Below are 12,975 nucleotides of genomic sequence, written 5' to 3' on the forward strand. Positions count from 1 at the left end.
AAGTAGTCTTCTACCTTGGCATATGAGCCTATCTATATCAGCTCGCTGCAAATAGTTGGTGAAGTTTTACTTCGAGATCGATTGATGAAAGGAATCTTGCTCGTCATGCCTTGGACTAATGGACTCTAGTCTATAAAAGAGAACCAAACTTCGAGGTACGCATGATAACATCTAGCATTTCACTTTCATATTCCTGAGCACTCAGAAAGCTCAGCTCGTACTGTTACTGTGTCTGACTTAGGCATCGTAGGGTCCCATTAGAATCCAACTAAGGTGAACCATCTCAACATTGTTCACTTTCCGAAAGCACAGTCCGGATTTCAGCGGCAACAAAACCCAAAGAGGATGGTGGGTCCCAAAACTCCTTGGTCCACTACAAGGTGTTCTACTCTTTCTTAGAAATTAAGAAAAAATAAGATATAGATATCTAAAGAGAGACTTCAATAGAAGAAAAAGCCCTCCATTTTATTATGCAATCAAGTACTTGAAGAGAGATTCGAAAAAAACCAAGCCAACACACAAGAACATTTACCAGAGGAAAGTCACACTCTGCAAAGTCAAGAGCGAAGTTCACACATTTTCGAAGAGAAAAGAACGAGAAACATGCTGCGAAAGCCATCGTCTTCACCTATATTGAAAGTAAATCAAAGGATTCCATAGAGTTGTATCATTTTTAATAATTATAAGTTATTTATATTTTGTCTTCAATTTTTGTGATTTCAATATTCAAAATTTGTGTCGATAAATGCTTCAATAGGTTCTAATTTAATATGATCCGAACCGTTCATTTTATGTCTTGGTTTAGATGTCCGATAATCTGAAATCTACTTCACTTATGTATTCCTAATGCTCATTCATGTAATCCGAAATCCTCATATTGTGGACATAGTATTTAAACAATCAATTGGTGTGATTTTTTGGCCTTAGGCGATCCAAACCGGGCCATTTGAAATGAACGGTTCAGATTAACATCATGTGGGACCTACTAAATAGTTCAGATAATCATCCAATGGGTCGAGAGTATCATGGTAATTTAAAAGGGATAGGTTGGTCAATTACAAAAGTAATAAACTATTTCAGTAAATATGTTCAAAGTGTAAGAGAATATTTATAGGGATATGATATTTTCACCCCTCTGCAGTACGTATTCGCCCCCTTATAACGTGAACAGTGGGCAACTTTAACCCCTTTTGACGTCAAAACGGGGGCGAATGCGTACTATAATGTAATCTAGTTTAATCAAAAAACCATATTATGCAATGAGAGTTTGGTAATTCCACCACTCGTCATTAATTTGGGGGCTTGATGGATCATAATTATACTTCTTTCTAGGGAAAGAAAGGAATAAAATCTTGGGCAGTAACCTCGAAATAAAGGATAAGAAAAAAAGTAGCCAAGCATGTGCATTGTTATAAAAAGAGGAATGATGCCATAGTCGGACACCTTGAGATTTGGCCTACACAACCGTTGGCATGATCTCGACCATTCATTTATTGTACGCCAGCAAAGATCCTATTCGTTAATATTGTTCACCGTACACTTGTAGCCATCCGATTAGAGGAATTGAATGTGGGACCTTGCTTATTTATTTTATTTTTTTGTAATTTATTTGCCTACAGTAACTCCGTATAGGAACTAGATGAATGGTTCAGACCTTGAGATTGGGCCTACACTATACACGTGGTGCATGACACAAAAAAGATGGTTAGGATAATTTGTGTTGTGATCCTAGAATAACTCGCCCCTAAAGGCTAGTTTTTAAGGGGAGGGTGCCTCAGTCCTTTTTTTCTTGATCCTCGAGGGTACACTGGGTTATGACAGTCAGCTGTGTCTTTGATACTACTTGTTGGGACCGAGGTAGAACTCACCTTTAAAAGCTGGTCCTTAAGGAGAGGGTGCACAAGTCCTTATAAGCACATCGACATCCATTAACTTTTTTGATGTGGGATCTTTGCTTTCACGTGGAAACCCAACAACTTGACTATAATGGTTCTTGTATCATTGAGAAATGGTGTTGGAGTTTGATCGCTTGTTTGATTGTGTAAATGTATAACGGTTGTTGATGCCAAAATCTGGATCTGTGATCGAACGGCTGGTAGAGATTCACCGCGGGGTCTACAATCACAGAAATTAGGTCAGGGATCCCGGGCTTTGTCTCGGACAACCACTTTGATACTCAAGTCAGATTTTTGCATCACGAGATAATAATCCAACAAGATAATGAGAAATATAACGAGGTTACCAAGATTCATAATGGGCTTTCTCTGGGTATTGAGTGGTAATTAGGTGTACAAGACTAGGGAGAAAGAAGGTTATAGTGTCTAGGTAAACCTTTGTCCTCATTTCCCGTTAGTAGGACTAAGCTGGAGGAGAGTTGAGTTATATGGAGTGGGGAGAGTTCTCTCTAGACTATCATCTTTTATGAGAAAGCTAGGAGAGAAATCGATCCATTTCTTTAGATATATCTATGCCTTTTATACTGGATGCATGCATTAAATCCCGAATTGTGCTCCACGAGGACCTAATTAACTTGGGATAAAGTGGGCCATTTTTACAATCATTTGGAGGCAAGTTTTATGAACTTGGATTGGATAATAGTAGGACACTCCATCTAGGCCCGTCAACAAGGTAACATGTATAGCACGATGGATATGTATGCAAAGGCACAGTGATGATTAGAAGGAAGTAATGATATTCTTGATGAATAGATGACACGTGCCGTGATCTTGGGGTAATACAAATTTTGTCCCATCAAAGGTGAAGTTAACATAGTCCCGAGCTGGGACAGTCCCCACGATCATACACCAAATGGATGGTTAGGATCAATCAATTATGATACATTTTGAGTTATAACAAATTTAAAATGACACTAAGTGATTATTGAACTTAAAATTAATTTAGGCCCTGTTTGTTTTGGATTTTGAGAACTGTTTGGGAGTCCAGAACTGATTACTAATCAATTTAATCAGTTTAATCAGTTTTAAACTCCCAAATAGTTCTCAAAATCCAAAACAAACAGCGCCATGTTAGGATTGCAAGAATTTTTCGAAAAAGTTTGGAAAGGAAAAATATTTCTATAATTTTCTACATTTTTTACACAGGAAAAAAGTTAAATTGAAGCATCCCATTTCAATTTTTATTTAGATCGCCCTTCAATTTATCATTTTCTGAAGGATTCATTACCCAAGCCCAACTAGTTTGGGATAAAGGCTTCGTTGAGTATGGACCTTCAATTTATCATGATATCCATCTAAATTAACCTTAATTTAATTTTATTATTTCCCTCTAAATTGTGGAGAGAGAAATTTTCCAGAGAAAGTTTTTTGTCATAAATGTGTTATTGCAATCCAAATAGGGCCTTAAGTGTTCCACTCAGACCTTGTTTGTTTTGAACTTTGGAAAATGATTTTGAGTCCAAAACTAATTATTGGACTCAAAATTGCATTTTGAGACCAAGTTTGTTGATAATATTAGCTTAATAATCAAACTTAGGTCTTCATGGTATATACGTGTGATTAAGATCATTGATTTAGTGGATTCCCGTGAGGCGACTCACATGATCATGATCTCACATCATTTTTTTCTGTGTAGACACCCCATTTTGACAGGCCCCAAAGGTCCCAAAGTTGAGTCGAAGCTTTGAAGTTAAATAAATTCCCGAGGAAGCGGACCCCAAGCGAGGAGAGAATCCGAATTTTACCAGCTTATTGTGTATAGGTACAAATCTCCCAAAAGATTGTCATAACCCCAAGGAATGCGCCCGTAAAATTTTACGGAAATCGAGTGAGAAATGGCAGACAAGACTAGCTAAATTGGTGTGAATATCAAAATCTGGTGTGTTGATATCATGTTCCTTCTTCAGGGCGAAAAGGGGATTTGCTATCTTTACAAGGGTAATTATGTAAGTCTGGTATTACTTGGGTTGTAAGCATCCCTTGGCAGCCGTTGGATCGAAGTAGAGGGTTAGGATCATTTGAGGAGAAAAGAATTTCTCACCCTATTTTCTACCCAGACCCCCCCTGGTAGTATAAAAAGAGTAGTCGAAATACACTAGGTGGCGGCTGTCCATGGAAGGGGGGGGGGAGAAAAATTTGTCGTTTCCCTCTATACATATTGAACTAGGGTTTCTCGAAGGAGGAAAACCACATTTTTTTTTTGCAAGAGAAAAACCAAGAAAAAAAAAACAGAGAGGGAGGAGAAAAACCGAGAGGGAGAGAAAGGGAGCCCAAGCTCCACCCATTTCCACCTTCTTCTCCGGTAAGCTAGCCGGAATTCGGCAAGCCTATTCCACCCCCATCTACCATCCTCCACCTTCATCTCCATCTCTCCACCGCCACCAACCACCCTCTTCTTCACATCCTCCGGCAAACCCCGCCAGAATATGAACCATCCGAACCCCATCTCCACCCAAAACCCATTTCCGAAAATCCACTCCCACCTCGTCTTCGGCAAGCCACCACCACCGATCGTCTCCACCTTCACAACCTCTCCATCTTCCTCATCCATTCGTCTCAGCCCCCGTACCCCATTAAACCTCATCTTCCACCTTATTTCCTCCATTTTTTTTTCTCTCCGGTCGTTCCGGCATAGCTCCGGCCAAGAACTCTATTAAATCCGACCGGATTTATACAACCACCTCTACCACCATCTTCCTCAGCCATCTTCTCCATCCTCTCCTTCCTTCACCACCATTTTTGCCACCCAATCAAACCCATTTTCATCTTCTCTGCCCAAAACCCATTTCAAAAAAAAAACAGAGAGAAGGAAAACGAGGGAGATGGAGCCGCTGGCCATTCTTCCTTTCGCCGGCCTCTTCCCATCTTCAACCTTCGAACCCCACCACCATTGCTAGCCACCTTCTCCATCATTAAAGCCAAAAACCCATTCCTCCACCTCCATTAAATCCAAAACCCATCTCCATTTTCCCTCTTCACCTCCCCCCAAAACCCATCTTCTCCCTCATCCCCCAAAAAAAAAAAATGAGAGGGGAAAACAGAGAGAGAGAGGGTGCTCCAGCAACCTTACCGGAATCCGGCAACACCACTCCAGCCGACACTACCTTCCCACCGGCCAGCCACCTCCTCCACCATTACTCCTCTGCCATTTTTTTTTTATTTTAAAAAACCCTCTTCCATTGCTAGCCACCTCCTCTTTCCCATTCATCTCTGCAACTTCCAACCACCACAATCCCCATTCTCATCCCTCTCTTCCACCCACCTCCTTCACCGGCCATCCTCTGCCATTTCCCCAAACCCATTTTTAAAAACCCACTTCGAAAAACCATAACCTCCCCACTACCACCTCCACCTCCATTGTTCGCAACCTCCGGCCTCCCTAGCATCCACCCTTGCCACCACGAACAGCTCCAACTTCATCTCCACCCATTTTCAACCCCAGCAGATCTGATTCTCTCCTTGGACCTCCATTAAACCCTCTTCATTCCCCATCTCAGCCATCACTCTCCAAACCCACATTCAAAGAGAACCAAAAACCCATATGATTTCCCTGTTTTAGATTTGTAGGGAGGAGCAAAGAGAAGGTTCGACCATTTTTCTCGGTAGGGAGGTCTTCCATTTTTCATTTTTGGAGGGGATAATAATAATAATAAAAATCAGCAGAAAGAGAAGAAGTCTACAAACTCCAGCAGGTATGGATCTATAGTTTGACTTACGAATTCCTTAAATGGTTATTGCTACTGTTGGTTTATGATTTTTTCTATGAATTGTTAAAGAGCCATTAAAATTTTGTGTTTTTGATGCTTTGGTCCATGGGTTGCTATGTTTATTATTGAATTTCGGATTTCTTTCCATTTACTTGAGGGATTTAACTAGCAGGTGGTTATATATGCAAAACTTTCATTGCAATTTGCTACTACAGATTTATGGTACAATCAGTTCCTTTTCTTTAGCAATAAGATTCTCAAAAATTCCATGTCTGAAAGTTGTTATTATGTTTTGAACAAGAGAAATGATGCTAATGCATCCACTCTCTGTCATTCGTATTAGCTTTAAATTGATCCTGTTGTTAGTTGTGGCTATAGCTGAAATGATCTGTATTAGCTCTAAATCGATCTTGTTGTTTGTTGTGGTTATAGCTAAAATGATCCCGTTGTTCAATATATGGCTATCAAGGTTCCAATTCCCATTCAGTCATACATGTTGAACTGTGCTTCACCCTTGCATGCTAGCTAACCCAATTTCATCTGCTTGTTAGTTGAATTTCCAGCATATTGACTTTAGACATGAGAGGTGGGTATAATAAAAGATGCTTCTATTCTTGAATTTGCATGTGCCAAGTGCTGCGCAATTCCCTTTTCTGTCAATCAAAGGGGAAGTAATGTCCATTAAATGGAAAGTTCCTAATAGGTCGAATGAGTAAACAGATGTTAGAGATGTTCAATCTAGCTCGTTCAATTCATTTCTTGTATGTTAGGAGTGGCAATTCGAGCACCCTTTGTATATAGGACCAAGCCTCTAATAGTTCATCCCAACCCAACAGTTGATATCATTGTTGGGGCGTCTATATGGTTGGCATTTTGTCCTATTATTTCCCTTTAAAGAATGTGTATAGTATGAGTCTCGCAATTTCATTCATAATTGAACTCTATTTCTTGTTTCTTTCCCCTTCTAGGATCCTTATAGAGTTTAGGGTTCCTTTTGTTTTCTGGCTCCCTTTCATTATCAGATTTCCATAGGGCCAAGGCTATGACGGAATGCTTCTTGAGCCAACACTTTCCCTTCCTGCCTTAGAGTTTTCGCAGGTTAAGGGATTTCTTCCTTTTTAGAGTCTGTCATAGAGAGTTTAGGAGTCTGTCCTTCCATCTTTCAGAGTCAGTCTTCAGCATAGGAGTCAGTCCTTCAGTCTTTCAGGAGTCTGTCCTATCATCATAGGGGTTAGGATTCTGTCCATCCCCTCATCAAATCATGTGATTTTTACCCGCTCCCGCAAGGTATATGATGCTGTCCAACCCTTGCAGAGTTGTTATTCTGTTCATTCCCCCGCAAAGCATAGGATGCTGTTCAAACTTTGCGGGATATCAAGAGTCTGTCATACTCTTATGATGATAGGATTCTGTCCTCTTGTGTCAAAAACACTTGAAAATTCAAAAATATCTAAAAACCAAAAATCTCAAAAATCTTGAGTCATTAGGAGAGTAGTTAGGAATTTAGTCCGAACTACGGATGGATTGATCCCTAGCTGAGGGGTACGTAGGCAGCTCAGGCGTGCAGCTGGCATCCTGAGTCCAGTCACCCTTTTTTTTTTCATCACCATTTTTACATCACCTTTTTTTTACACCATTTTACAAATATTTCTCACCTTTTCGTCCGAACTACGTTGGCTTGATCTCTCTCTCCGCAGGGTACGTAGGTAGCTTGGGTCCACCCAAGTTTAGTCAAACCTTTTTAATAAATATTTTCAAACATTTCAAAACAAAAGCAAAAATGGGCAAGGATGGTGATTGCCAGGTCACTCGGAGCCCTCTTTTCATTCCATTTTCGATTTTCATCGTGATTTTTCGGTTTCCATCGGTTTTCTGACGTTTTATCGGGTTTTGGGACGGACGATGACGTAGCGTGGCCCCTTTACAGGGATTGTCCTCGCTGAGCCCAACGATAGGTCATGACGATCACGAGACTTGTCCGATCTTCAGCAGGTTATGATCGATGGGCTTGATTCCTTTTGAATCGCCCTCTGAGCCTATCGTGTGTTCCATCTTCTTTCCCCTGGCATTTTTGGTTCTCACATGCCGTTGATTTTCCGATTTCTTTATTTTCTTACACCTTTTAGCTTGCTGTGTGCTTATCTTAGATTTCTCATGCATTCTAGTTTGTTTGTTCTTCTAGCGCGCGATCGATTGCCATTTTCTTAGTCTTATCTCTTGCATAGGCTTGCATGCTAGTGTGTTTACTTTACTGCTTTGATTGCTTAGCTATAGCGTTTATCCATTCATCTTAGCTTGATTATCTGTCTAAACTTAGATATTTGCTTTCATTATCTCATTATATCTATCATTATCTGCTTAGCTGTAACTATGCATGCGATTGTTTATTGCTTTCTTAGATGTGATGAGTTAGGATTAGATGCGATGAGTTAGGATTTGGATGTTCATTTTCTTTGCCCATCCCCGGGTCATGCATGCTTAGATAGACGTTTTCTCGGGGATGATTGTTCCCATTTCACATGATTTTTGGCCAAAACTCTTCAAAGTTAATAATAAATGGCATAAGAGACCAGGTGCTTGCACTTGGGCGAATTGGGGGCGCCTAACCCCTTCCCCATTCGTCATCAGGCACGGACCTTTTGTATCTCTGATTATCTGTTGCGACAGAGCACAGCATGGGATCCAGGGCCCACTTCCTTGGATGACGACTCTTTCTTTGTTTAAGGTGCGCCTCGAATCCGGGCTAGTCCCCGAATCGAGAGGTATCTCACTTTACATTGCCGCTCATGCTGTGAGGGGCACTCTTTCGAGAGTTCCTTGGTGGAGCTCTCCTTCACGTGGATGATCCAGAGACTTGTCTGGGGGCACGTCCCCCCGCCTCTCTCGGATCGGGGTCCACACTATGACATAGGGTATTCCCACGCCATTTTAGGGCGGGCCTAATCCCTATGACTTTAAGCATACCCATGACTTTAAGCCGAAGAGCATGCCCATCCGAGTTATCATGATCTCACATCACATGCACACACGTAAGATGGGTACCCGCAAAAGATAAATGGTTTAACTTCTTAGGGCGTGCTTGTATCATTGATCAAGTTTCAAGGATTATCCAACCATAGGAGAACCAACTTGAAATGGCTTAGACTTGTAGGTTGCGTTTTGATGCGGACGAAAATCATCAAGAATAGTTCGATTCGTTGGCGTGGAATAATTTTTTTTATTTTTTTAATTTGTATTTTCGTCATTTTATTTGTAGTAAATTTTTAGGGCATCAAATCTTATTCTGTTGGCATGATTTTGGTGTTTTTATAAAGGTTTTTCGATTACCTATCTAAAGAGCTCAAGATTACACGATTTGGATTTGATTTGGCTAAGTTATAGGCAATTTTAGGATATAGTAAGTGTCTATTACAGGATTACTATTTTAGGTAAGTTTTAGTCAAGTTTTAGGTTATATTTATGTTATTTTAAATGGACGGCTATGATTAGTTGCTTAAGCCTTAAGTTAGATTTTAGGGTTTCTTTTATTATAAATAGATGTTATGAAAGTAATGTAATGGACTTTGATTATTGAATGAAATTTGCCTTTAGGCTTTTGAGTTCTTTTGAGAACTTTTGGTTGCTTGGATTAGCACCTGCATGAGTATTTTCTAGTTTCGCTCTGAGAAACTCGACTTCGACGGGATCGAAGTAAATCACATCCCCTTCGACGGTGATCGAAGTATTATATTCCCTACAACGATGTTTGAAGGGCCCCTTTTCATTTATTTTATCAATCTTGCATCCGCCGCTGCACGACGAAGAGCGTCTAGATTTTTTGGACTGCATCAATTGGTATCAGAGCTGACTCTTTCCTTAGGTTGAAGAAAAAGTTTGGTAGAGAAGTTTGCGTGGATTCGTGATGGCTACACTTCATAGAAGAGTTGCCGAATGCCAAGTTGGGCGTAACACCACACTTAAAATCCTTTTATTATTACCTAGAGGAAGAAATCATAAATTGAAACTTCCCACCAATATATGATGAATATTTAGAAGATGGATATTTGATTATTGCTAAAAGTTCAGATCAGGAGTCATTATCTTTCGATGGTGAGGAAGCGATCGTTGAATCACTTGAAGCGATGATTGTTGTGCCGTTTGAAATCATGGACAAAGAACCAAGAGAAATTGGATCTGACAATATATTAGGTGAACTAATGGAGTTTGAAGAGATGGGTGAATGCAAAAACTAATGTAGACACCCCATTTCGACCGGACCATTTTCCCCAAAATCGAATAAATTCTCGAAATCGAATAAAATCCCAATCCTGAAGTTGAGTCGAAATCTCGAACCGAATCCCAGAATTCCTGAAGAGGGTGGGCCCTAAGTGCAGAGAAAACTCAAAAGCGTACCCTCCCACTGCAGTGCAAAGTCCTTAAGAGGCTGCTAATATCCCTAGGAGTGCATTTATCAAAGCGGGCGTGTGTTAAATCACTTTCCCATGTTAAGCAGGAGGGGAGTGAATTAGCCAGCTTGAGGTTGCTTAGAGAAGAAAAGCCAAATAGGGTATAGTGGCAAGAGGGTAAAATTGCCTTCTTCTTGGGGTATTTAGTAAAATGGACATTTTCTTCCTTTGCAAGTAACAGGCATGGGCCATTGGATCAAAGAGGTGAAGTGTAGGGCTTAGATCAATTAGAATATTCTAGGTTTCAGGGTTTCTAAGGGGGCATTAAGGCTAAAGAAGAGAGATTGATGGCTGAGATGAGAAGGGATGAAATGGATGGCTGAGATTAGAGGAGGATGACAACCCTATCTATAAAAATGATAAATCTCGTGTGAAGAAAGGAGGAGATTTTTTTCTAAAAAAAAAGAGAAAGGAGTAGCAGAGAAGAGAGAGGGAGAAAAGCAGAGAACGAGGCAGCCATCTTCTCCGGCCTCCTTCTCCATCCAAATCAGCACAACCACCACCAAACTCTCTTCCATTCTCTTCCCCAAACCACCATCTTCACCCCATCCCACCTTCATTTCCACATCCGACCATTTTATTTTTATTTTTTCCCTTTGCCATTAATTCCGGCAACCTTGCCGGAATCCGGCGAGCTCAAGACCATCGCCATCACCATTAAAACCATCTAACCCAAATCAAAACCCACCTCTGCAAATCTCTACCTCCGACCGGATCCGCCGGCCAATCTCCACCACCACAGTCATCCACCAGCAACCCAAACCCTCTTCCTCTTCCACCCTTCTCCAACCACCATCTCTTCCACCTCACCTCCAACTTCTTCTCCTTCATTTTTTTTTTTTTTAAAAAAGAAATTAAAAACAGAGCAACAGAGAGAGGAAGGAGGAGGAGACCGGCCGAACCACCATCATCATCACCTTCAAACCCATCTCTGCCCGTGAAACCCATTTCTTCCACAACCACCATGGATTCCGGCCACCCAGACTTATAAAACCCATTTCATTTGCACCTTCTTCTCCACCCAAACCAGCCACCAACTACCACTACCATCCTCAAATCCGGCATCGCCACCACCACCTCCATTTTCTCCACTCCAACAGCCGAAACCCACCTCCACCGAACCACCACCACCACCACCCATTCGAAAACCCTCTCCCACCCTCATCTCCTCCAACCCTCACCTCCAAAACCGAAACCCATCTCCACCCCAAACCCACTTCGAAAACCCAAGTCCATAACCCTCAAACGCTCCTCCATTTCAGCCACTCACGCCATCAACCTCCATCCTCTCTTCACCTCCACCTCCACCTCCACCTCCACCTCCACCAACAACAGCCACCAAGGGAGAGACCCCCACCTCCATTGATTCCTGCAAGCTTGCCGGAATCCGGCCTCAAACCCGAAACCCAAAACCCTCTCCACTACGATCATACCCATCTCCTGCCGACTAACCATCTCCGCGCCAACCGGCCACCCAAACCCATTTCACTTCCACCCATTCCCATTTCTTCCCTCCTCTGCCTCAGCCACAACAACAGAGAAAGAAAAAAAAGAAAAAAAGCAGAGAGAAAGAGGGAGGAAGAAGAAAGGGGTTCTCGACCATTTTCCCCACCTCCGGCGAGCTCCATCACTTCCGAGCACTCCCCTCTCCTCCACCACCAACCATCACCCCCACCTTCTCCGAGCAATCCCTCGCCTCTGCAATTCCATCAAAACCCCTTTTCAACCACATCTTCAAACCTTATCTTCCTTTGCCACTAACCCCCTTTTAATTTCACCCAAACCCTCTTCCATATCCCCTTTTTTATTTCACCCATACTACTGCCCTCATTCCCTCCTCCACACCTAACTTCCATCTTCCACACCTACCATTGTCTCTGCACATCCATCCCACACACATCTGTTCCACCAAATAATCCTTCAATCTCAGGCCATTTCATCAAATTCTCCACAGTCAGGGCAACAGAGTACTAATTCTCAGTCCAACATAGGGTCTTCATTTTCGCAAGGACAAACATCATTGCCGAGCCAACCAGTGCCTCAACAGCTCTATCAGCAACACATCCTGGTATCATTTTATTCCCCTCTTATTCTAGTTTAATTTCGGTATAGTGCCTTCTTTGAACGTATGGTGTTTGGCTTATGAAACTGATTTTCATTTGATGTTCTTGCAGATGGTTTTTATCCCTGAACGGTATTATTATGGTCAAATTTTCAAATTATGACTTCATCTTTGATTCATTTTTAAATGTCCTGTATGTGAGGAAATCAGATTATACCTGAATTTCGCAAATGGAGTGGCCCAACAAATCTGGTCTCATTCGATTCCTTGGTTTTGGATCCAAATGCACTAGGATTTAATCTTGGGACCAGACAGCCTATTAGTGGTGGCAATATTGTGTTTACAAATTGAACTGATAATACTTCCTAATTCAGTGGATCTAATGCTTCCATTTCTATCTTTTAATGTCTTTGATCTTTATCAATTCATTGCCTGATAATGTCAGCTATGCTTGCTTATTTCATTTAGTTTATCAAGTTTGTGATAGCTGAAGCTAGTGTTAACACCTGTGCAGAAACTAAATCACCTGTTTTGTGTTTCAAGGTGTCTGATAAAATTTCAAGATTATTTCCCGATCAACTTGATTTGATGATGATGTGTTCTTAGCCTTAGGGATTACTTCCTGGTTGAAAACGTTCATTAAGGCTTGGGATTAGCACCTGTGTTCAATTTGTTTATTCATCCTAGGCAATTTTCCTCTCAAGTTCAGGCGATGACGGAATGATTCTTGAGCCGACCCTTTGCCCTTCACATCCTCTTTCCCTTCTTGGGATTCTTACAGAGTGTAGGGGGTTTCCTTTCTTTCT

Source organism: Tasmannia lanceolata, unplaced genomic scaffold, assembly GCF_043159265.1.
Source record: "Tasmannia lanceolata isolate RefF3 unplaced genomic scaffold, GAP_Taslan_0.1 ptg000018l, whole genome shotgun sequence".
NCBI classification, from domain to species: Eukaryota; Viridiplantae; Streptophyta; class Magnoliopsida; order Canellales; family Winteraceae; genus Tasmannia; species Tasmannia lanceolata.